Source organism: Oncorhynchus gorbuscha, linkage group LG09 (genome assembly GCF_021184085.1).
Source record: "Oncorhynchus gorbuscha isolate QuinsamMale2020 ecotype Even-year linkage group LG09, OgorEven_v1.0, whole genome shotgun sequence".
NCBI lineage: Eukaryota > Metazoa > Chordata > Actinopteri > Salmoniformes > Salmonidae > Oncorhynchus > Oncorhynchus gorbuscha.
In genome coordinates this window covers 53,432,812-53,459,041 of record NC_060181.1, presented here as the reverse complement: position 1 = coordinate 53,459,041, position 26,230 = coordinate 53,432,812, and the positions used below count along the sequence as shown (strand labels likewise).

The 26,230-nt window shown below is 43.5% G+C and overlaps 1 protein-coding gene across 1 annotated transcript in view; it reads right to left on the bottom strand.

Moving 5' to 3' along the window:
- The window catches only part of LOC124043761 (E3 ubiquitin-protein ligase HECW2-like), an 88,848-nt gene extending 64,909 nt beyond the window's left edge, over positions 1 to 23,939 (bottom strand). The window contains exon 1 of the mRNA XM_046362693.1: positions 23,288 to 23,939. The gene's annotated coding sequence lies outside the window, so the exon portion shown is untranslated. The remainder of the gene's footprint in view (positions 1 to 23,287) is intronic.
- Between the last annotated feature and the right edge of the window lie 2,291 nt (positions 23,940 to 26,230).

The following is a 26,230-nucleotide window of genomic DNA, read 5'->3' as shown; positions in this document are numbered from 1 at the left end:
TGAGGTCAGTGGCGCAGCTGTGTATGTCACTGCCTCTCGGTGCAAGAGGCGTCACTGCAGTCCCTGGTTCGATTCCAAGCTGCAACACATCTGGCCATGAATGGGAGTCCCATAAGGGCAGCACACAATTGGGGTCGTCCGTCACTGTAAATAGGAACTGACTTGCCAAGTTAAATAATGGTTAAATAAAAAAATAAAACATGTAAAACAGTCCTCAGATTCTATGTCTGTGTTCCGTTGATTTCACTGATCTGAGTGGGAGAAGTCTGGGTTGTCTTTGTCACTGAACTAACGGGATAAGGAGTATGTTTCACTACCTCCACACACAGGGCCATGACCTGAAGATCCTTCTTCCCTTCCTTGAAATAATTACTGATCTAACATGACTGGATGAAAGCTTCCACTACACTGCTTTCATCCATCATGTCATGTGAGATCTGTGATTTATTGATATCTGAGAAGAAAAGGAAGCAAGGATGGTGGTAGCCATTTCTGTTTAGGACAAGAAATGCAGATTTGAAAGGTTGGTGAAATAAAAGGATGCTCTTGTGTAGTGGGACCCACAGATTCCATCTAGTGCCTTGAAATTCTGGTTATAAGTGCATGAAACAGTGTATTATTAGGCCTATAAATAAATAAAAGTTTGATTTTGCGCTCATTGGACACCAAGCTTATGGTAAAGCCATATAATCTTTTTGTTGGACAAGAATACCAGAGTGACATTTTGCTTGGCACAAATACTGGTAATTTCAACTAAGAAAATATTTTTTTCCCTCCTGATAGCGTTGAATCAACGTGGAAAACTGACTGGATTTGAAAGCAGTCATCGACATAAAAAAGGAATTTTGAAAACGTGTGACTTTTTCCTCAACCAAAGTTTAACCTAAAGCCAAAATGGCATGGTTCCAATTTTTGTCGATATCAATTTGAAATTCCAAACTAGATTTTGAACCTCCATCCCTTCTCTCAAGGAACGTCACTGATCTGACTAGATCGGTGAAAGATATGTCATTGACTAGGTACGCTTTCTCTGGTTCAGTCATGCTAAATCAATCATTACTTCAAGGAAATAAGAAAGGAAGGCGAATGGGAGACACATGCAACGTTTTGTATCGAACGACAGGGGTGAGTATAGATATTACCCTTCGGGAGTTTGTAACATCACTGCGCGTCACTATTACAAATCCCGCACACCTCAGACCTGGGACCCACTTCCAATGGCCACACAGTGTATCATCCCACTTCGAAACACCAACGTAGTGAAGAATGGGGTTGATTACCTCCCTGAGAGCGGATGGAGCCATGGCTGCCTTACTCCAAAAGCAAAAGTGCTAGCAACAAACCTTGGTTAAGTTCACAACTACTGTATTCATTCAAAACGGGAAGTTGGTGAACTGTTGTATTCAACACGTGACAAATACAATTTGATACGAAATAAACTATTTTTTTTTTAAAGGATGCCTGGAATAAGGATATTGCCTTTCTTGACAATTGACCCGCATTCTACCAACACCACTGGACACTTTGTGGGAAAGGTATCACTCCCTCTCTCCTTATACGTCTGTGTCCCTGCTGGAGTGTGGTTGGCCCTGTGAATATTGATTGACAGTGGTCTATCTTCCAGGCTTCCTGTTGATAGCCTGTCCAGAGGAGACCGGGGCCTCTCAAAGACTGAAACACTCAGGGAGGATAGATGACAGTATGGAAGAGTGCACACACACACCTCTTGCCAAGGAGAAGTGCTGAATCTTCACAACACAAGGTGCTGTATACAGCACTCTTTTGCAGCACACACACACACACACACACACAAACTTGCACTCCCAGTATGTCATGCGCATGGGTGTGTGTACACACTGACAGTAGTATGTTAGCAAGTGTGTGCACAGTATTGTTTTTTTTTACTGACAGCACAGACCTGTATTGTTTATCAAATACTGTAATGGAAAATAGTTTGTGCATAAATGTGCATAAATCAATGTCTGGGCTTGAGTACAATATGCTCCTCCTGTGATGTCAGCAAAGGGGTTCCTTTACTGTATGTGTGTTGATGTCAGCATAGGGACCCCTCAGTGCTCCTGTGGAGGTGACTGCAGCACTTTCCTGCTTGACAGAACAGGCACCTTGGGGAGCTGGCACGAAGAGTGTCACCAGGATCTAAATGTGCCTCAAACGCTTTCAGTAAGGACTCAGACATACAGCCAGCACACACACAGGCATATGACGCATACACATATTGCACCCCAAGAATCACACACAAAACCACGTGCAAAATGGGCTCATAGTCCACACAAAACACAGCTATGGGTATGACACTATGCTAACATTACTGTAGATGTAGGCTAATCATTCATGGACCCGTGCACCATGGGTAACGCAGTGCACCATGGGTAACGTAGTTCATCTAAACATGAACATTTTGTCAATGCACAGAGACCTCATAATACTGAACGCAGTTCTTACTCACAACGACAGCGGGAACAGACTGTTCCCGAGTATTCCCAGCAATATGCCATGGAGTTACAGTCAGGGCTACTTTGCCGGCTGCTTCCCAGTGAGAATATGTTCTTGGAATGAGTCACATGCTGGGAGGTATCCCAGCAGAAGAAGCATGACAAATGTATGCACTCACTACTGTAAGTCGCTCTGGATGAGAGTGTCTGCTAAATTACTTAAAATGTAAGTATCCCAGAATGACCTGCAGTGTGAGCGAGCACCACGGAAGACGCTCCATTCACGCTCACTTTCTGTATTCATGAAGGATCACTTTAGAACGCAGATATTGTTATAAAACATAATGGAAGTGAAGGCTGCTAACATATGCACACTGCACAGGAATCTGTACCTTAATTGTTACCTTTACTGTAGACGTACACACACACACACAGTCAAAAAACACATGAAACAAGCATACAAACTGTACAGCCAACCCCAATGTGCTGTCATTACTCAACTTTTGAGGAAACCAGCTACACTTAACGTCTGAGCCGTTTAAGTGATTTTGCAGTCATTACTCAAACCGATACAGTCACTGTGACCCTGTAGGAGGTCCAGATGTGAGTTGTATCAGCTTGAAAATGTTGACTAACTCCCCCACTAAGCCACACCTCCAATTTAATTTCCCAGTGTGCCTTGCCTTCGAGTAAATAAGTTAAAAACACATCAATGACCATGTCTCTATTTTCAGTCCTTTGGCCTTCACTCAGTGAGTTCCTAGGCACATATCATTAAACTCTTTATGACAATACATTACATAAGGTCTTATTCTGAGGCCTAGACGTATTGTAACAGTGGCCTGAAACTCATTGTCATGTTTTGTCATTTATTATCTTGTCTTGTCCCTGTGCTTCCCATTCTATTCGTTTCCCTCTGCTGGTCTTATTAGGTTCTTTCCCTCTTTCTATCCCTCTCTCTCCCCCTCCCTCTCTCACTCTCTCGCTCTCTCTTCTCTCTATCGTTCCGTTCCTGCTCCCAGCTGTTCCTATTCCCCTAATCAATCATTTAGTCTTCCCACACCTGTTCCCGATCCTTTCCCCTGATTAGAGTCCCTATTTCTTCCTTTGTGTTCCGTTCCTGTCCTGTCGGTTCCTTGTCTAGAATTCACCGTGCTGTGTTTGTGTATCGCCCTGTCGTGTCGTGTTTTCCTCAGATGCTGCGTGGTGAGCAGGTGTCTGAGTCTGTCTGGTTCAAGTGCCTTCCCGAGGCAACCTGCTGTTCACCTGCTGTTCAAGATCGAGTCTCCAGTTTGTCCTCGTCATTTCGAGTGAAAGTTGTGTTTTTTGTTTGTATTTACTTTACTGGATTAAAGACTCTGTTTTCGCCAAGTCGCTTTTGGGTCCTCTTTCACCTGCATGACAGAAGGAACCGACCAAGGAATGGACCCAGCGACTTCAGACGCTCGTTACACTGCCGTCGAGATCCAAGGAGCCATGCTCGGCAGACACGAGCAGGAATTGTCTGCTGCTCGCCATGCCGTGGAGAACCTGGCCGCTCAGGTTTCCGACCTCTCTGGACAGTTCCAGAGTCTACGTCTCGTGCCACCTGTTACTTCCTGGCCTGCCGAGCCTCCAGAACCTAGGGTTAATAACCCACCTTGCTACTCCGGGCAGCCCACTGAGTGCCGCTCCTTTCTCACGCAGTGTGAGATTGTGTTCTCTCTCCAACCCAACACATACTCTAGAGAGAGAGCTCGGGTTGCTTACGTCATTTCACTCCTTACTGGCCGGGCTCGAGAATGGGGCACAGCTATCTGGGAGGCAAGGGCTGATTGCTCTAACAAGTTCCAGAACTTTAAAGAGGAGATGATTCGGGTTTTTGACCGTTCAGTTTTTGGTAGGGAGGCTTCTAGGGCCCTGGCTTCCTTATGCCAAGGTGAACGGTCCATAACGGATTATTCTATTGAGTTTCGCACTCTTGCTGCCTCTAGTGAGTGGAACGAGCCGGCGCTGCTCGCTCGTTTTCTGGAGGGACTCCACGCAGTGGTTAAGGATGAGATTCTCTCCCGGGAGGTTCCTTCAGATGTGGACTCTTTGATTGCTCTCGCCATCCGCATAGAACGACGGGTAGATCTTCGTCACCGGGCTCGTGGAAGAGAGCTCGCATCAACGGTGTTTCCCTGCTCCGCATCGCAACCATCTCCCTCCTCTGGCTCAGAGTCTGAGCCCATGCAGCTGGGAGGGATTCGCATCTCGACTAAGGAGAGGGAACGGAGGATCACCAACCGCCTGTGCCTCTATTGCGGAGTTGCTGGACATTTTGTTAATTCATGTCCAGTAAAAGCCAGAGCTCATCTGTAAGCGGAGGGCTACAGGTGAGCGCAACTACTCAAGTCTCTCCATCAAGATCCTGTACTACTTTGTCGGTCCATCTACGCTGGACCGGTTCGGTGCTACATGTAGTGCCTTGATAGACTCTGGGGCTGAGGGTTGTTTCATGGACGAAGCATGGGTTCGGAAACATGACATTCCTTTCAGAGAGTTAGAGAAGCCTACGCCCATGTTCGCCTTAGATGGTAGTCATCTTCCCAGTATCAGATTTGAGACACTACCTTTAACCCTCACAGTATCTGGTAACCACAGTGAGACTATTTCTTTTTTGATTTTTCGTTCACCGTTTACACCTGTTGTTTTGGGTCATCCCTGGCTAGTATGTCATAATCCTTCTATTAATTGGTCTAGTAATTCTATCCTATCCTGGAACGTTTCTTGTCATGTGAAGTGTTTAATGTCTGCCATCCCTCCCGTTTCTTCTGTCCCTACTTCTCAGGAGGAACCTGGCGATTTGACAGGAGTGCCGGAGGAATATCATGATCTGCGCACGGTCTTCAGTCGGTCCCGAGCCAACTCCCTTCCTCCTCACCGGTCGTATGATTGTAGTATTGATCTCCTTCCGGGGACCACTCCTCCTCGGGGTAGACTATACTCTCTGTCGGCTCCCGAACGTAAGGCTCTCGAGGATTATTTGTCTGTGTCTCTTGACGCCGGTACCATAGTGCCTTCTTCCTCTCCGGCCGGGCGGGGTTCTTTTTGTTAAGAAGAAGGACGGTACTCTGCGCCCCTGCGTGGATTATCGAGGCTGAATGACATAACGGTTAAGAATCGTTATCCGCTTCCCCCTTATGTCATCAGCCTTCGAGATTCTGCAGGGAGCCAGGTGCTTTACTAAGTTGGACCTTCGTAACGCTTACCATCTCGTGCGCATCAGAGAGGGGGACGAGTGGAAAACGGCGTTTAACACTCCGTTAGGGCATTTTGAGTACCGGGTTCTGCCGTTTGGTCTCGCCAATGCGCCAGCTGTTTTTCAGGCATTAGTTAATGATGTTCTGAGAGACATGCTGAACATCTTTGTTTTTGTCTATCTTGACGATATCCTGATTTTTTCTCCGTCACTCGAGATTCATGTTCAGCACGTTCGACGTGTTCTACAGCGCCTTTTAGAGAATTGTCTCTACGTAAAGTCTGAGAAGTGCTCTTTTCATGTCTCCTCCGTTACTTTTCTCGGTTCCGTTATTTCCGCTGAAGGCATTCAGATGGATTCCGCTAAGGTCCAAGCTGTCAGTGATTGGCCCGTTCAAGGTCACGTGTCGAGTTGCAGCGCTTTTTAGGTTTCGCTAATTTCTATCGGCGTTTCATTCGTAATTTCGGTCAAGTTGCTGCCCTCTCACAGCTCTTACTTCTGTCAAGACGTGTTTTAAGTGGTCCGGTTCCGCCCAGGGAGCTTTTGATCTTCTAAAAGAACGTTTACGTCCGCTCCTATCCTCGTTACTCCTGACGTCACTAGACAATTCATTGTCGAGGTTGACGCTTCAGAGGTAGGCGTGGGAGCCATTCTATCCCAGCGCTTCCAGTCTGACGATAAGGTTCATCCTTGCGCTTATTTTTCTCATCGCCTGTCGCCATCTGAGCGCAACTATGATGTGGGTAACCGTGAACTGCTCGCCATCCGCTTAGCCCTAGGCGAATGGCGACAGTGGTTGGAGGGGCGACCGTTCCTTTTGTCGTTTGGACAGACCATAAGAACCTTGAGTACATCCGTTCTGCCAAACGACTTAATGCCCGTCAAGCTCGTTGGGCGTTGTTTTCACTCGTTTCGAGTTTGTGATTTCTTACCGTCCGGGTAGCAAGAACACCAAGCCTGATGCCTTATCCCGTCTGTTTAGTTCTTCTGTGGCTTCTACTGATCCCGAGGGGATTCTTCCTTATGGGCGTGTTGTCGGGTTAACAGTCTGGGGAATTGAAAGACAGGTTAAGCAAGCACTCACGCACACTGCGTCGCCGCGCGCTTGTCCTAGTAACCTCCTTTTCGTTCCTGTTTCCACTCGTCTGGCTGTTCTTCAGTGGGCTCACTCTGCCAAGTTAGCTGGTCATCCCGGTGTTCGAGGCACTCTTGCGTCTATTCGCCAGCGCTTTTGGTGGCCGACTCAGGAGCGTGACACGCGCCGTTTCGTGGCTGCTTGTTCGGACTGCGCGCAGACTAAGTCGGGTAACTCTCCTCCTGCCGGTCGTCTCAGACCGCTCCCCATTCCTTCTCGACCATGGTCTCACATCGCCCTAGACTTCATTACCGGTCTGCCTTTGTCTGCGGGGAAGACTGTGATTCTTACGGTTGTCGATAGGTTCTCTAAGGCGGCACATTTCATTCCCCTCGCTAAACTTCCTTCCGCTAAGGAGACGGCACAAATCATTATCGAGAATGTATTCAGAATTCATGGCCTCCCGTTAGACGCCGTTTCAGACAGAGGCCCGCAATTCACGTCACAGTTTTGGAGGGAGTTCTGTCGTTTGATTGGTGCGTCCGTCAGTCTCTCTTCCGGGTTTCATCCCCAGTCTAACGGTCAAGCAGAGAGGGCCAATCAGACGATTGGTCGCATACTACGCAGCCTTTCTTTCAGAAACCCTGCGTCTTGGGCAGAACAGCTCCCCTGGGCAGAATACGCTCACAATTCGCTTCCTTCGTCTGCTACCGGGTTATCTCCGTTTCAGAGTAGTCTGGGTTACCAGCCTCCTCTGTTCTCATCCCAGCTTGCCGAGTCCAGCGTTCCCTCCGCTCAGCGTTTGTCCAACGTTGTGAGCGCACCTGGAGGAGGGTGAGGTCTGCACTTTGCCGTTACAGGGCACAGACTGTGAGAGCCGCCAATAAACGCAGGATTAAGAGTCCAAGGTATTGTTGCGGCCAGAGAGTGTGGCTTTCCACTCGCAACCTTCCTCTTACGACAGCTTCTCGTAAGTTGACTCCGCGGTTCATTGGTCCGTTCCGTGTCTCCCAGGTCGTCAATCCTGTCGCTGTGCGACTGCTTCTTCCGCGACATCTTCGTCGCGTCCATCCTGTCTTCCATGTCTCCTGTGTTAAGCCCTTTCTTCGCACCCCCGTTCGTCTTCCCTCCCCCCCCCCGTCCTTGTCGAGAGCGCACCTATTTACAAGGTACATAAGATCATGGACATGCGTTCTCGGGGACGGGGTCACCAATACTTAGTGGATTGGGAGGGTTACGGTCCTGAGGAGAGGAGTTGGGTTCCGTCTCGGGACGTGCTGGACCGTTCACTCATTGATGATTTCCTCCGTTGCCGCCAGGATTCCTCCTCGAGTGCGCCAGGAGGCGCTCGGTGAGTGGGGGGTACTGTCATGTTTTGTCATTTATTATCTTGTCTTGTCCCTGTGCTTCCCATTCTATTCGTTTCCCTCTGCTGGTCTTATTAGGTTCTTTCCCTCTTTCTATCCCTCTCTCCCCCCTCCCTCTCTCACTCTCTCGCTCTCTCTTCTCTCTATCGTTCCGTTCCTGCTCCCAGCTGTTCCTATTCCCTAATCAATCATTTAGTCTTCCCACACCTGTTCCCGATCCTTTCCCCTGATTAGAGTCCCTATTTCTTCCTTTGTGTTCCGTTCCTGTCCTGTCGGTTCCTTGTCTAGAATTCACCGTGCTGTGTTTGTGTATCGCCCTGTCGTGTCGTGTTTTCCTCAGATGCTGCGTGGTGAGCAGGTGTCTGAGTCTGTCTGGTTCAAGTGCCTTCCCGAGGCAACCTGCTGTTCACCTGCTGTTCAAGATCGAGTCTCCAGTTTGTCCTCGTCATTTCGAGTGAAAGTTGTGTTTTTTGTTTGTATTTACTTTACTGGATTAAAGACTCTGTTTTCGCCAAGTCGCTTTTGGGTCCTCTTTCACCTGCATGACACTCATGGTTTACAGGGCACACCATGCCTACAAGTATGATTCCAAATTACAGTAACAAATTACCAGATAAAAAACATGGATTTCCAGGAATCTTTACAACCAGGATATCTGTAAAACCTGTGAAATTTACCAGAATTTTGCAACCCTACTTGCAAGTCACATTATACTGTCTTGCAAAATGATATGTGATTCCCATTGGAATCCAGCCAGAATTAGGATATCCAACACGTTTGTATTCACCCACAACCTGCATTCATAAATGACTGCCAGGGACAGGAACAATGTGAAGAGACGACCTAAGCCATTTCAACTGGAACAATTATTTCAGTAACACGTGCAAACAACTAAATGATTGGATTCATTTATATTTTCATATATCTTTGTCTTGCATAATCAATCACTCAATGTACATGCAAAAACTCTGATATTAAAAACAATGATTTTTTTACCTGTAATAAAGCATGCTGGTTAAATTAAAATTGTTATAATTTCTTCTTTTTTTGATGATGATGTGACTTCATTTAGTTGAGTCAGTACCACAAACATTTGAAGTAATAATTACTTTTCATTGACCGAGTTCAACTTACTAGAAGTATTTGAGTTAAAAATGCCTTGGGGTTTACAGGTCATTGTTCTTACTCTCCCTACTTACTGTACATCACTGTGTCCGACTACACCTACACTGTAGGACTTACTTTCCCCGCAAAACAGATGGCGACAAAGACAGCCAGAGACAACGAGGGACAATAACATGCAAACGTTACCACTCTGGGTTGCCGATAGGCACAGACCTAGCATCAGCTTTCTCATCTCTGAACCGTGACCTTAGAATGGCGTCGCCCAAACGTCATTATGTTTTTTTAACCATTTCATTTCATTTCATCTCGACCCTGTTGGTGACTGCATTCGTCCAACCAAGTGAGGCTTGGCAGGACTTAGAAGTTTGTGAATATGGGCAGTTCCATCTCTACAGAACAAAAATAAAAATTCAACATGTAAAGGGTTGGTCTCATGTTTCATGAGCTGAAAAAAAGAGCCAAGAAACTTTCCATATACACAAACAGATCATTTCTCAAATGTGTCACACATTTGTTTACAATCCCTGTTAGAGAGCATTTCTTCTTTGCCATGATAATCCATCCACCTGACAGGTGTGGCATTTCAAGAAAATTTCCATGCTGTTTAATCAGCATGGTCATTACACAGGTGCACGTTGTGCTGGGAACAGTACAATAAAAATGTGCAGTTTTGTGACAACGAATACAGTTGAAGTTGAAAGTTTACACACTCTTAGGTTGGAGTCATTAAACCTTGGTATTCAACCACTCCACAAATTTCTTGTTAACAAACTATAGTTTTGGCAAGTCGGTTGGGACATCTACTCTGTGCATGACAAGTAATTTTCTCAACAATTATTTAGAGATTATTTCACTGTATCACAATTCCATTGGGTCAGAAGTTTACATACACTAAGTTGACTGTGCCTTTAAATAGCTTGGAAAATTCCAGAAAATGTCATGGCTTCAGAAGCTTCTGACAGGCTAAATGACATAATTTAGTCAATTGGAGGTGTACCTGTGGATGTATTTCAAAGCCTACCTTCAAACTCCGTGCCTCTTGTGGACCTCTGCAAGTCTGGTTCATCATTGAGAGCAATTTCCAAACGCCTCAAGGTACCACATTCATCTGTACAAACAATAGTACGCAAGAATAAACATCATGGGACAATGCAGCCGTCATACCGCTCTGAAAGGAGACACGCTCTGTCTCCTAGAGATGAACGTACTTTGGTGCAAAAAGTCCAAATCAATCCCAGAACAACAGCAAAGGATCTTGTGAAGATGCTGGAGGAAGCAGGTACAAATGTATCTATATCCACAGTAAAATAAGTCCTATATTGACATAACCTGAAAGGCCGCTCAGCAAGGAAGAAGCCACTGCTCCAAAACCGCCATAAAAAAGCCAGACTACGGTTTGCAGCTCACATGGGGACAAAGATTGTACTTTTTGGAGAAATGTCCTCTGGTCTGATGATACAAAAATAGAACTGTTTGGCCATAATGACCTTCGTTATGTTTGGAAGAAAAAGGGAAGGCCTGCATGCCGAAAAACACCATCCCATCATGTTGTGGGGGTGCTTTGATGCAGGAGGGACTGGTGCACTTCACAAAATAGATGGCATCATGAGGTAGGAAAATTATGTGGATATATTCAAGCAACATCTCTATAGACATCAGTCAGGAAGTTAGAGCTTGGTTGCAAATGGGTCTTCCAAATGGACAATGATCCCAAGCATAATTCCAAAGTTGTGGCAAAATGGCTTAAGGACAACAAAGTCAAGGTATTGGAGTGGCCATCACAAAGCCCTGACCTCAATCCCATAGAACATTTGTGAAAAAGTGTGTGAAAAACTGAAAAAGCGTGTGCGAGCAAGGAGGCCTACAAACTTGACTTAGTTACACCAGCTCTGTCAGGAGGAATGGGCCTAAATTCACCCAACTTATTGTGGGAAGCTTGTGGAAGACTACCCAAAACATTTGACCTAAGTTAAACAATTTAAAAGCAATGCTACCAAATACTAATTGAGTGTATGTAAACTTCTGACCCACTGGGAATGTGATGAAAGAAATAAAAGCTCAAAGAAATCTACTATTTTTCTGACATTTCACATTCTTAAAATAAAAGTGGTGATCCTAACTGACCTTAAAGAGGGAATGTTTACTAGGGTTAAATGTCAGGAATTGTGAAAAACTGAGTTTAAATGTAAAACTGAGTAATTACATGTTAGGATCACCTTTGGAAGCGATTATAGTAGTCTTTCTAGGTAAGTCTAGCCATAGATTTAGGTCAAAATTGTAACTAGTTTACTCAGGAACATCATATGGCATCTTGGTAAGCAACTCCAGTGTATAATTGGCCTTGTGGTTTAGGTTATTGTCCTGTTGAAAGGTTAATTTGTCTCCCAGTGTCTGTTGGAAAGCAGACAACCAGGTTTTCCTCTAGGATTATGCCTGTTCTTAGCGCTATTCCATATATTTCTATCCCAAAAAAGTCCTTGTCGATAACAAGCATACCCATAACATGATGCAGCCACCACCATGCTTGAAAATATGAAGTGTGTTACTGAGTGGTGTGTTATGTTTGGGGCAAATCCAACACAACGCTCTGTACTCAGTCCGCCACTGCATGATCAAATCTGAAGCAATCATAGACGTCCATGTTTCACAAGTTTGGACATCACAGTACAGTATAACACAGTTGAGAACAGCACAGTAAAGAAAAGTACAGTACAGTACAATACTGAACATATCATTACTATAATATACTGAACTCTACTGCGTCTATGTTTAACAAAAAATGTAGACATCTATTTCAGATTTTGTCTGGTCCGGCTCAACAAAAAGTGGTCTTGTTTGGGGGCAGAGCGCATTACAATTGCCAGTGTGTAGAAAGAAATACCCAAATATGCAATAGAAGGATATTGCATATACAGTGCCTTGCGAAAGTATTCGGCCCCCTTGAACTTTGTGACCTTTTGCCACATTTCAGGCTTCATAAAACTATTTTTTTGTGAAGAATCAACAACAAGTGGGACACAATCATGAAGTGGAACGACATTTATTGGATATTTCAAACTTTTTTAACAAATCAAAAACTGAAAAATTGGTCGTGCAAAATTATTCAGCCCCCTTAAGTTAATACTTTGTAGCGCCACCTTTTGCTGTGATTACAGCTGTAAGTCACTTGGGGTATGTCTTTATCAGTTTTGCACATCGAGAGACTGAAATTTTTTCCCATTCCTCCTTGCAAAACAGCTCGAGGCACTGTATATTGCACATACCTGTTTGTAGCCATAAGCTCGAGGCACTGTATATTGCACATACCTGTTTGTAGCCATAATTCTGTATAGTACAGATCAGGGACCTATGATGTAATTCCGTTACCGGATGTTGATCCACTTCACCTACTGTAGTAAAATAACCAAAATGTATTATTTATTTTTTACTCAAAGTGTCATGTCATAACTGACACCCTATTCTTTCTTTAGACATCTTTTAATCTTAATTCGGAACAGATAACAGGTTTTGGAAAATGTGGTCGCATTAAAAAAAACTCAGCGAGATTTTAATCGTCATTCTGTTACCAAAGTTTGCATCTGCACAGGTGTTCCTGTAAATGTGTTTTATGAAACTTTGTAAAACCGCGCAAAGTAGTCCTTGTGCATAGAGTATTGTTTTTGTTTTTTTACTTTGAGATCAATTGTTTTTGTTTGGAAAACATTTTAAAGTGTAAAATCTGATGTTAATGTTGTGGTAAAGTTGATTTTTTAAATTATTATTAAATAAAATGGACATTAGGCCTGTATAATAATGTCAATATAAGATGTTACAGTTTGCTTTGATAAACCAAGTGTGATACACCCAGGATGTGAGGTGACTATATGCAAAGGCCATGGGGCACAGTTCTTGTCTTCAGGGGCTAGAGTGGTGCTGCTTTATCTCGCTCCCTGTACTAGCACTGAATTGATCGATTTAAAAATCACTGATTTCCTAAAGAATGTACACACATGAAGGCTTTTGACAACTGAGCCGAACCAAGCCCAAATCAAGGCGTACTGAGCTCGCATGGTTACAGGAACCATTCTGAAAATAACAACGTGAAATAAAAAATAAACTGAGCCAGCACAAAATGGTTTGATCTGCATAATAACGTGAAAGGGTTTCCATTTCCCAGGACTCAGATTAACAGGATAGGACGAGAACCAGCAGACATGTCGGCCGTTGAAGACCGGACCTGTGACACCCTGGCTATAGGCATAAACCCACTCGTAACCTTTGACATGATGACAATGTAGCGTAGCCTAGTGGTTAGAGCGTTGGACTAGTAACCGGAAGGTTGCGAGTTCAAACCCCCGAGCTGACAAGGTACAAATCTGTCGTTCTGCCCCTGAACAGGCAGTTAACCCACTGTTCCCAGGCCGTCATTGAAAATAAGAATATGTTCTTAACTGACTTGCCTGATTAAATAAAGGTAAAAAAAAATGCTTAGGCGCATGGCGTAGGCATTATTCTGTACTCCCCAGGGCATTATTCACCACAAAGTTGTGACAAATCGGTAGCCTCTCATGATGTTTAGCAAATTAAATAGTTAGCTCATCTTACTATAGCATCTAGCACTGGTATTCAGCCAGTAGCACAAACGACGACATCACTTTGCTATGCGAATGAGGAAACCATAAAAATAAAAGCCTGCTTTTGAAAACATTGCGATGTGGATAAGTCATCAAATGATATTGAATTTTAAAATCAAATGGCCACATTTATTGTGCCAACAAGAAAATGCAATAAGTGATTTCTGAAAACAAATAGAAAATATATGTTTTTACCTTTTCAAGTGTGAGATCCAAATATCTAACGGTTGCCGCAGCGTGAGGTTTTGTTACGCGCATGATGTCAGGATGCACTCACTCAATGTGATCTTTACACAACAGGACATAGGGCTGGGCGATATGGCCAAAATCTCATATCCCGATATAGGTCATTTCATATCCTGATGATGATACATATCACGATATAGCACATTTTCTGTAAATTCAATGAATAAATAGTTTATGTAAAATTACCACATGTAAAGGCCTATTTTTTATTTAATTTTGAATTATACGCAACAAAAAAATGTTAAAGGTACTTACTCATGTTATTATTTCTCCTTTTAGAACCTTTGTGCAAATGTTCAATTAAGGGTGCAACAAAATATAAAATATTCATGGATAAAATAAAATAAAAGATAAATAGAAAAGACTTAATGTATAGTTGCATGCAAAATAAATATCTCTATATTTATTATTGGGGGGGGCTTGTCTGTTTTGCATGTTATTTTGGCATTAACACGTGCCACATGTCAATTTGTATGTGGTACCTGGGGTGGCAAGTAGCCTAGTGGTTAGAGTGTTGGGCCAGTAACCGAAAGGTTGCTGTATCGTATCCCAGAGCTGACAAGGTAAAGATCGGACATTCTGCCCCTGAACAAGGCAGGTGACCGAATGTTCCTAGGCAGTCATTGTTAATAAGAATTAGTTCTTAAACGGACTTGCCAGGTTAATTAAAGGTTAAATTCATTAAAAAAAAAAAAAAAAAAACTTGGGTCGAGTGTTAGCACCAACTCACGAAACCCCTGTTTCTCTCCCGTGTAAATTTGGGCCATGTCTTTGCAGACGTAAGTTGTAATAGCAGCTGTTATCTCCTTCCGTCTACGTGATTCTTTGCCATATGGTGTGCCGGGGGCAAAAGCCTCTTGCAACGTCTGAGGCAGGGGTTTGTTTTGAGCACTCGACTGTAGACTCTCTCCGTACGTTTCACATGATTCTTGGGTAGGTGGTAAAAGAGGTTAATGGTGTTTGAGCCCGTTGTCGGGACTGACCTGCATATTTTGCAGAGGACGGTTTTCTGGTCCATGTCAGACTTTTCATACCCGAACCACGTCCATGCAACCAAAGTATTCCCTCTTAGGGACGAGTGCTGTGTCTGCTTTGTGTCACATTCACTCTCGTCCATGTTTGTTTGTGTTGCAAATTTCCTTCCATACGGCACGCCAAGTGTCGTCCAATTGGTGAAAAATATTGCCAGAGTGATTTGCGACAACAAAATAAACGACAGAGCACAATATGAAACAATAGACATTTTTCTATTGTCACACGATATATCGTCATAGCGCCCAGCCCTAACAGGACAGTTCATTTACGCTGCCTGAATTATCTATAGACGGTTCCAACTTGTCAATTTCAAATGACTTTAACAGGTTTTATTTTCTAACAGTTGAAATTGAGGTGTGTGCCACCTCATTAATTTGCATAATTAGGCCATTTTCACTGTTAGAGAGAAGTTTGTCTGGCTCCTTAACACCTTCGAAGAGAACCCAAGCACTTCCCCAGATCAAGTATCTCTAGTCAGAACAGACCTTGCAAACTTTCCCTCCTGGCCAGTGGTGTAAAGTACTTAAATAAAAATACTTCAAAGTACTACTGAAGTTGTTTTGTGAACTTTTACTTTACTACATTTAAGAAAATGTGCTTTTTACTCCATACATTTTCCCCGACACCCAAAAGTACTCCTTACATTTGGAATGCTTAGCAGGACAGGAAAACTGTCTAATTCACATTCATCAAGAGAACATCCATGGTCATCTCTACTGCCTCTGAGCTGGCGGACACAAAACACAAATGCTTCGTTTGTAAATTATGTAAATGACGGGATATCCCGTAAGTCACTTTTTTTTAAAGCCTTCTGGTTTGCTTTATATAAGGAAATTGAATTTTATACTTTGATAGTTAACTATATTTAAAACCAAATACTTTTGAGTTTTACTCAAGTAGTATTTAACTGGGCGACTTTCACTTGTGTCATTTTCTATTAAAAAGGTATCTTTACTTTTACTCAAGTATCAAAATTGGGTACTTCTTTCACCACTGCACCTGGCACATTTTCTGTCTGGCACCCACATTACCTTTTATTTATTTTTTAAGGAAAACAAACTCTGCAAATGCACATGTGTGCGTTCCTATCAAAGTAAGTGCCTTATTTTCTGTATATTGTTTTGTTGTTTCTACTGTAGCATACCATATGCATGTATGGAGCGTAACATATTTGTTTTATTCACATTTTCAAGTACTGGTGAAGAATCATCCATTCCGATTCTTGCAAAGATTGTAATAGACACGTGTTTAGAATACTTTTTTGAAGGTTGTACTGATTATGATGAGCTAAATGCTAAGCTATGTGTGGCGCCATGTTTGTCACAAAAGCGTCTGTCAGACCAAAAATGTTATAACGAAACGAGATGAAGTAATAATTTACTCGACTGACTTGTGCTTTCACGACAACTGGGAACTCTGAAAATACGAGGTCAAATCATGATGTCAGTGAGCTTCAGATCGGAAAGTCAGAGCTCTAACAAGAAGCCAGAGTTCCCCGGATGGAATTACGAGTTGGATAACCGTTAAACGATTTTTCCCAGTCGATGCTCGTTTTTGTATGAGTTCCCAGTTGTCTTGAACACGCTGAAGTCAGAAATTGGAGATTTCCCAGTTGCCGTGTTCAAGACATCAGATTGTTACTATGGTACCTCAGGGTTGCCAGCGCAGAGCCCCCTTTCCAGGGGTTTTATTTAGCATAAACTTCTGTGTTTGCCCCCCTTTTATTGAGAAATCCCCTATAGTAATATTTCCTGCATGCATTTGCTCTACTGTTAGGCTAGTATTTGGGGTGATGATCTGTGAGGTGATAACATTTCATTTGCATTGCGATTTGGTCTAATACTGTAAATGACTTGTCAAGTCATGTCCTCCGGTTCTTGTATATACAGTAACAAGTACAATGAAGATGTGCATTATGCTGAAACGTGACCAAAGCTCAATTTTCAGGCAACGGACACAGCCATCTTTGACCGTAACTTTGTTTATTTGCGTGTTATAGTGAAGAGCATTCTGGGATTGAGTTTTTGCTTGTCAAAAATAAACAACCATGGCTGCCATCAAAGAATTTAGCTGCTGTTAGCTTAACTGACAGGCATCTCTTTCTAAACAATATTACATTTCTCCCATCTGCTCACCAGAGATGTTAGGTCGCTAACTTATGTTTTGTTTGTTGTCAGCGCAACCTGTTATTTAGACTGGTTAATGGAATGAATTTGGCTGTGGATGTGTTCCATGCGATGCTTGAATGATGAAATTTGCATTTATCTTTTACAATAAAAAGGTGAAATTGAGGAATTTATGTTGTGAAGACCTTTATTTCCCATCAGTACAAAACATTGTTTAGATGCTTTTCAGACAACTCTTCCAAACACATATTTGCAATGGTATGCTGCAGGGACCACTCAACATTAATCACAAATATGTAATCGTACACAAAAAGGGTTAAAAACATTTAAAACCAATAATGAAAGAAATATACAATGTTGACACTGGTATGTTTAGAATATTGGGCTGAGTAAAAGCTTGCTGAGGGGGTGGTGGGGGGGTATGTCCCTAGGGGAGCAGCAAGTAGTTGACTAGTGGTGGCTATTTAGCGGTCTGAGGGTAGAAACTATTGGCCAGTCTCCCAGTTTTTGCCATGATGCTCCTGTACTGCCCGTGTCTGAGTGATTGAATCATGGAAAACAGGGCATGGTTTGGGTGGCTGGGGTCCCTGATGATCTTCTTGGCCTTCCTGCGACACCTGGTGTTGTAGGTGCCATGTAGGGAAGGCAGTGCACACCCAATGGTGCGGTCGGCTGCACGGGTCACCCGCTGAAGCGCCTTCCGGTCCGCGGCGGAGTTGCCGTACCAGGCTGTGATGCAGACTGACAGTATGCTCTCGATGGTGTTCCTGAACACTGAGGGCCCTCAGGGAGAGGCTGAATTTCCATACTTTCCTGAGGTTGAAGAGTCGCTGTCATGCCTTCACCACGGTGTCCGTGTGGTTGAACCATTTCAGGTTCTCCAAGATGTTTAAGAGGAGGAATTTGAAGTTATTGACAGTCTCCACGTTATTGACAGTCTCCCTGTTGATGAGGATGGGGGCGTGTCCAGCCTGGTTTCTCCTGAAGCCCAAAATCAGCTCCTTTGTTTTACTAACATTAAGGGAGAGGTTCTTTAACTGGCACCATTCCGCCTACATCCTCGAAGAAAGGGCTGTTTCATCGTTGTTGGTAATCAGGCCTACTACTGTTGTGTCATCAGCGAACTTGGAGTTGTAACTGTGGGAGGCCACAGTTGTGCATATACAGAGAATACAGGAGGAGGAGGTAATGTTACCTACCTTCACCACCTGGGGGGGAGGGTCAGGATGTCCAGGACCCAGTTGCATAGGGAGGAGTTCAGACCCAGGGCCATGAACTTTGTAATGAGCTTATAGGGCACTATAGTACTGAAGGCCGAGCTGTAGTCGATGAACAGCATCCTTCACATATGCATTCCTTTCTGTGGACCTATCAGGGCGGCAGGCGAATTGGAGAGGGTCAAGGGTGTCGGGGAGGGAGATGGTGATATGGTCTTTGACTAGCCTCCCAAAGCACTATATGCTGATGGAAATCAGTCAGTGCTACTGGTCGGTAGTCATTCAGTTCAGTTACTTTCCCTTTTTGGGAACAGGGATGATAGTGGACATCTTGAAGCGGGTGGGTATTAGCGGCCCGAGTTTGGGAGAGATTGAAAATGTTTGAGAACACAACAGCCAGCTGGTCTGCACATGCTCTGAGGGCACGGCTATGGATGCAGTCTTGGCCGGCAGCCTTGCGAGGGTTAACATGTTTGAATTACTTACATATGTCCTCAGTGGAGACCGTGTGTAGCCCACGTTGTCAAAGGGGCTCTCCTCGGCAGCTCAGAGTCATTATCCTCGAATCATGAGCTTCTCCGGTATGGTGGCGTTGGTGAATTCGATGTGGCTGGCTTTTTATTTGTAATCCGAGATTGTTAGGAGCCCCTGCCACTTACGCCTTGTGTCCAATCTGCTGAATTTCTTCCCCACTTTTTTCCCTATACTTGTATTTCGCCATCTTGATCGATCTGCGTAGGTCGGATTTGTATGGTTTAACCAAACAATTGTCCCTGGTTACCTTGCCCTGTTTATAAGCAGCAGCTCGCTCTTTCAGGTTTTCCTACAAGGCTGCTATCAATCCACCATTTTTTGAGTCGGGAACGTTTAGAAAGACATCGGTATCAAGTCATCTATGCATTTTTTAAATCCGGTGACTGTCGACATATTCATTGATATTATTCATCTCCAGAGGAAACCCAGAACATATTCCAGTCCACGTGATCAAAACAGTCTTGGAGAATGAATTCTGAATGGTCAGACCAATGCTGTGTAGACATCACCACAGGAACATCACTCAAGTTTTTGTTTGTAGGTGGGGAGAAACACAATGGAGTTATGGTCGGATGTGCCGAAAGGAGAAATGGTCAAGAGCAGAATGAAAGTTGGACAGTCAATGTGTTGGTAGTAATTACTTGTTAAATTCCCCCACAACAATGAATTGCTGCCTCCAGAAATGCGGTCTCGTTTGTTCAGGGTCCAATTAAGATCTTTGAGAGCCTTTTTTGTTTCGGCTTGGGGCGGGATGTACTCGTCCATTGCGATAATCCCTGAGAACTCTCTCGGAAGGTAAAAATGGCGCCATTCGATGACCAACTATTCCAAGTCGGGGGAGCAGAAGATCGCAAGCTCCTGTACGTTTCCTCTGTCACAAAATGGGTTGTTGGTCATAAAGCAGAGCCCACCACTTCTGCTCTTGCCAGAGACAGCCCGCTTACAATCTGCTTAAAAAAACAGTCAAACCTGCTGGTTGTATATAATCCGTTTGGATGTCAGAGGAAAGCCTAGTCTCAGAAAAACAGTATGTTGCAGGATCTGATGTCCCTCTGGAAGGAGATCTTCACCTCAAAGTTTGTTCATTAATGGTTGAACATAGACGAGTAGCATGCTTGGTAACTGAGGATGGGTCACCCGGCGTCTTAATCTTATTAAGACCCCGCCACATCTACCTCTCCATCAGTGTCATCGCTTCGTACTCTCCGGTAAGACTGCCAAGCAACTCAGCGCCTAGTCCATTGTTCCGCCATCTCAAGGATTCCGGGGAGGTTGAATGGACAGTGATTACCCAGCAATTTGTATTCCAAAAGTTCTACCCAGATGTATGTAGTAATGTAGTAAAACTGATTAACATTTCAGAAAACGCACAAAAAAAAGTAGAAACGGCGCTCGAGGTGAGGCACCCTTCATCGGCGCCATCTTAACCACCTGCACATCACTAGAGCTTGGGATGCGTATAACAGTCAAAGCTCTGCTCTTCGATCACTCTCTACAAGCCAATATGTATCCCATGTACAGTACAGTGGGGCAAAAATAGTATTTAGTCAGCCACCAATTGTGCAAGTTCTCCCACTTAAAAAGATGACAGGCAAAATGAGAAGAAAAAAATCCAGAAAGTCACATTGTAGGATTTTTTAAGAATTTATTTGCAAATGATGGTGGAAAATAAGTATTTGGTCAATAAGAAAAGTTTCTCTCAATACTTTGTTATATGCCCTTTGTTGGCAATGACAGAGGTCAAACGTTTTCTGTAAGTCTTCACAAGGTTTTCACACACTTTTGCTGGTATTTTGGCCCATTCCTCCATGCAGATCTCCTCTAGAGCAGTGATGTTTTGGGGCTGCTGCTGGGCAACAGACTTTCAACGCCCTCCAAAGATTTTCTATGGGTTTGAGATCTGGAGACTGGCTAGGCCACTCCAGGACCTTGAAATGCTTCTTACGAAGCCACTCCTTCATTGCCCGGGCGGTGTGTTTGGGATCATTGTCATGCTGAAAGACCCAGCCACGTTTCATCTTCAATGCCCTTGCTGATGGAAGGAGTTTTTCACTCAAAATCTCACGATACATGGCCCCATTCATTCTTTCCTTTACAAGGATCAGTCGTCCTGGTCCCTTGAAAAACAGCCCCAAAACATGATGTTTTGACCCCCATGCTTCACAGTAGGTATGGTGTTCTTTGGATGCAACTCAGCATTCTTTGTCCTCCAAACACGACGAGTTGGGTTTTTACCAAAACGTTATATTTTGGTTTCATCTGACCATATGACATTCTCCCAATCTTCTTCTGGATCATCCAAATGCTCTCTAGCAAACTTCAGACGAGCCTGGACATGTACTGGCTTAAGCAGGGGTGCACATCTGGCACTGCAGGATTTGAATCCCTGGCGGCGTAGTGTGTTACTGATTGTAGGCTTTGTTACTTTGGTCCCAGCTCTCTGCAGGTCATTCACTAGGTCCCCCCGTGTGGTTCTGGGATTTTTGCTCACCGTTCTTGTGATCATTTTGACCCCACGGGGTGAGATCTTGCGTGGAGCCCCAGATCGAGGGAGATTATCAGTGGTCTTGTATGTCTTCCATTTCCTAATAATTGCTTCCACAGTTCTTCAAACCAAGCTGCTTACCTATTGCAGATTCAGTATTCCCAGCCTGGTGCAGGTCTACAATTTTGTTTCTGGTGTCCTTTGACAGCTCTTTGGTCTTGGCCATAGTGGAGTTTGGAGTGTGTCTGTTTGAGGTTGTGGACAGGTGTCTTTTATACTGATAACAAGTTCAAACAGGTGCCATTAATACAGGTAACAAGTGGAGGACAGAGGAGCCTCTTAAAGAAGAAGTTACAGGTCTGTGAGAGCCAGAAATCTTGCTTGTTTGTAGGTGACCAAATACTTATTTTCCACCATAATTTGCAAATAAATTCATTAAAAATCCTACAATGTGATTTTCTGGATTTTTTTCTCTCATTTTGTCTGTCATAGTTGAAGTGTGCCTATGATGAAAATTACAGGCCTCTCATCTTTTTAAGTGGGAGAACTTGCACAATTGGTGGCTGACTAAATACTTTTTTGCCCCACTGTATATTACAGGGTATTGCATTGAGGGCTATGGATGGGGTAGAGAGCAAAGCGCTGCTGGATATGTACGACACATTCCCTCTCCAAAACTACACATATTTGATTAGTAGTGACCCTACTGGGTATTTCCCACCCCACTTTAGCTGAGACAGGTAGCAAAGTTCTCTCTACAAGACAATAAGTATCCCGTATACCGTGTATTGCATTGCAGTGAATGGCGTGGGAGTAGTAAGGAGTCACCAGTGCTCTGTATTAAACCGGTAGCCAGCACAAGAGACCATTTAAGTTTCAGAGTAATTCTGTATGGAGTAATTCCAAATAACACATTTGTATTTAATTGAAAGTGTGTTTATTTTAATATTGTCTACACAACAGCTTTCAACCACAGGAGGTTGGTGGCTCCTTAATTGGGGAGGACGGGTTCGTGGTAATGGCTAAAGCGAAATAAGGGGAACTGCATCAAATTAAACATGGTTTCCATGCGTTTGATGCTGTTCTATTTGCACTGTTTGAGCCATTATTTTGAGCCGCCCCTCCCCTCAGCGCCTTCATTGCAAATATCAGTATTTGTGTAAACTTTCAAAAGAAATGCAGGTATAAATACAGTATTAAACTTCAACAAATTATCCATTTATTTTGTCAAATGAGGTTGCAGTGTTGTGAATAAGTTGTACTGCACTAGAGTCCAGCCCCCCCAATTTAAAAAATATATATATCGATATTCCCAAAGTTCAGCATGTCTTTGCAGGGGGACTCTTATTTTGAATATAAAAATACCCGATCGTGCTGTAGGCATACTATCCTGCTGCTATGAACACGGTAATGCAAGTACTACCGACATCGATTAATGTGCATGTCAATACGTTTCTGTGGTGCGTCGAGCCCACAGGCTCATTGCCTTGCACACAATCCTGAATAGGGACTGTACTGAACAGTATGCTACCAATACTTGCTATTGGGTTACTCTGGGATTTCCCTACGTCATTTCTTAATGCACATCTCATTAATAAGACGCAGGCTTTAAATCAATCACTTTCACTTCATTGAAAGTGACCAAGACATGCACACATGACGCTTATACCAATGTAGTGGTTTGACTATAAACATATTTAAATTCCTTTTGTTGAATGGTGACAATGAACGATAATAAAATATAACATTCTGACCACGGGTGCATCGGGTAGCCTACCCATGACTTACCTTTTGCGCAGAGGTACCGAGATAACGGACCCACAAAAATAAACGTGAGCACAGCCTTTATCCGCAGTTATAGTGTTGATATCACGATGAATTAATTCGTTTCCGTTTTGTGCAGTCTCGGGTTTATGGACGGGCGGGGTACCGCTTTAGGGGGCCCAAGTCCACCGCAGGGGTGTAGAAGTATTATGGGTTTGAGTCACGTACAGCGTCGGCATCACTCCTTCGGTTGGCAGCACCTTTGGTGTGAAATTTTCGTGTTGCGGAGGCAGGTCGGCCTTTTTTGTAGCAAAATGTCACCGTGTCTAAAGGTGTGCGCTAGCAACACCATTCTCCTTAATTATTACAACTGCACGATTCGTTTTGTCTCCTTTTCAACGTATCCCCCATATTTGCTTCTTCATCGCAATGCGCCTTCTACACCCTCACGAATAAGGTCCTCCCTATCATCCTATCATCTTCTCTGGCAGCAGATTCTCAAATCCGAACGCCCTGTCCCGCAAGCAATGCAGGTTTGGAGCCAAACCTACCGAGTAAGATGGCGAATGTAGCCAACTTAATTATCGCAGTTTGGTTATGAGTCCTTTTTCTAAAAAAAAAAAAAAAAAAATGAAATTATGCATAATATACCTGATGCGTGAGCCGTTCCTCCTCACTGTTGATATGGTTTCATTATATTATGGGGGAGAGCACAACGTGGGCGGTGACTTAAAAGGGACAGACCAGCGTTTCCCAAACTCGGTCCTCGGGACCCCAAACGGTGCACCTCTTGGTTATTGCCTAACACTACACAGCTGATTTAAAATATCAAAGCTTGATGATTAGTTGAGTATTTGAATTAACTGTGTAGTACTAAGGCAAAACCAAAATGAGTTTGGGAAAACCTGGGATAGACCCATCCTGCAAGAATGTGTGTGATATTTTATAATTCGTTGACGTGGTTTAGGTTAATATCCCATCCACTGTGGGCTCTGCCTGCAATGTAGCTAATGGTATATAGCCAGCAATCCCATCCAGAAAAGCAATATTTTGAAATATATATGGTGGAAGGGCAAAATGTTTTTTTTTAAAGGTGACAGGCTAAAGTCTCCATGTAAACCATAACACTTAATAATAATGCTAATTTAGGCTTCATTAAAGGGGCAATCTGCAGTTCTAACAATAACAACGTGGCAACTGCTTTTGTAAATAGCTGAGGGATGTGGCTAGAGAAATGTAATCACTCTCAAACCCATGGACAGAGCTATGGATACAGGGACTGACCATGCATGAAATCAAGATGATAGCCTAAAAGCATATATAAAACTATAATGTTTGTTTACATTTACATTATTTACCAACAAAGGTGTAAAACAAGCTCATATTTTGGGTACTGATTGGGTATGACAGTTGACCTAAGCTCATGAAGCATCTATGGCTTATATTCTTCAATAATCAATGGATACAGTGGCTTGCGAAAGTATTCACCCCCTTGGCATTTTTCCTGCTTTGTTTTCTTACAACCTGGCTTTGTATAATTTAATTTACACAACATGTCTACCACTTTGAAGATGCAAAATATTTTCTGGGGGGAAACAAACAAGAAATAAGACAACAAAAAAACAGAAAACTTGATCGTGCATAACCATTCACCTCCCCAAAGTAAATACTTTGTAGGGCCACCTTTCGCAGCAATTACAGCTGCAAGTCTCTTGGGGTATGTCTCTATAAGCTTGGCACATCTAGACACTGGGATTGTTGCCCATTCTTCAAGGCAAAACTGCTCCAGCTCCTTCAAGTTGGATGGGTTCTGCTGGTGTACAGCAATATAAGTCATTCCACAGATTCTCAATTGGATTGAGGTCTGGGCTTTGACTAGGCCATTCCAAGACATTTAAATGTTTCCCCTTCAACCACTCGACTGTTGCTTTAGCAGTATGCTTAGGGTCATTGTCCTACTGGAAGGTGAACCTCCGTTCCAGATTCAAATCTCTGGAAGACTGAAACCGGTTTCCCTCAATAATTTCCCTGTATTTAGCCCCATCCAGCATTCCTTCAGTTCTGATAAGTTTCCCAGTCCGGGCTGATGAGAGTTGATGGGTTTGTACCAGACATATGTTTTCCTTGATGGCCAAAAAGCTCAATTTTAGTCTCTGACCAGAGTACCTTCTTCTTTTTTTCTGGCCACTTTTCCATAAAGCCCAGCTCTGTGGACTGTACAGCTTAAAGTGGTCCTATGGATAGATACTCAAAGTGGGAAGTCAGGTGCAGGAAACAGAGAGTTCAATATAGTGCTCTTTTAATGCACACACGGTGAACAACGGCCACCCCACGAAACACTGGGTGCTCAAAACAAATGCCCCAGACATGAGGACGGAAACTGTCCAGCAAACTCCACGAACATAAACCAACACATTCGTCTACACCAAACACAAAGGTTACAATAATTAATCCCGCACAAAGAAACGGGCGGGCCGGCTGACTAACAAAGCCCAACTAATTACAACAAACTCAAAACAGGTGTAACCAATAAACACATAAGGAGGGGGTGGAAAGAATCAGTGGCAGCTAGTAGGCCGACGACGACAGCCGAGCGCCACCCGAATGGGAAGGGGAGCCACCTTCGGTCGGAGTTGTGACAATAACCCATCACTCATCACTCATTCATATATCAAATCAAATGTATTTGTCACATACACATGGTTAGCAGATGTTAATGCGAGTGTTGCGAAGTGCTTGTGCATCTAGTTCCGACAATGCAGTAATAACCAACGAGTAATCTAACCTAACAATTCCAAAACTACTACCTTAAGTACACAAGTGTAAAGGGATAAAGAATATGTACATAAAGATATGTACACATTCTAACTTCCTAGGAAACTATGCAGTATTTAGTTTTTTTTTGTGGGCAGAACTGAAAAAGTGTGTGCGAGCAAGGATGCCTACAAACCTGACTCAGTTACACCA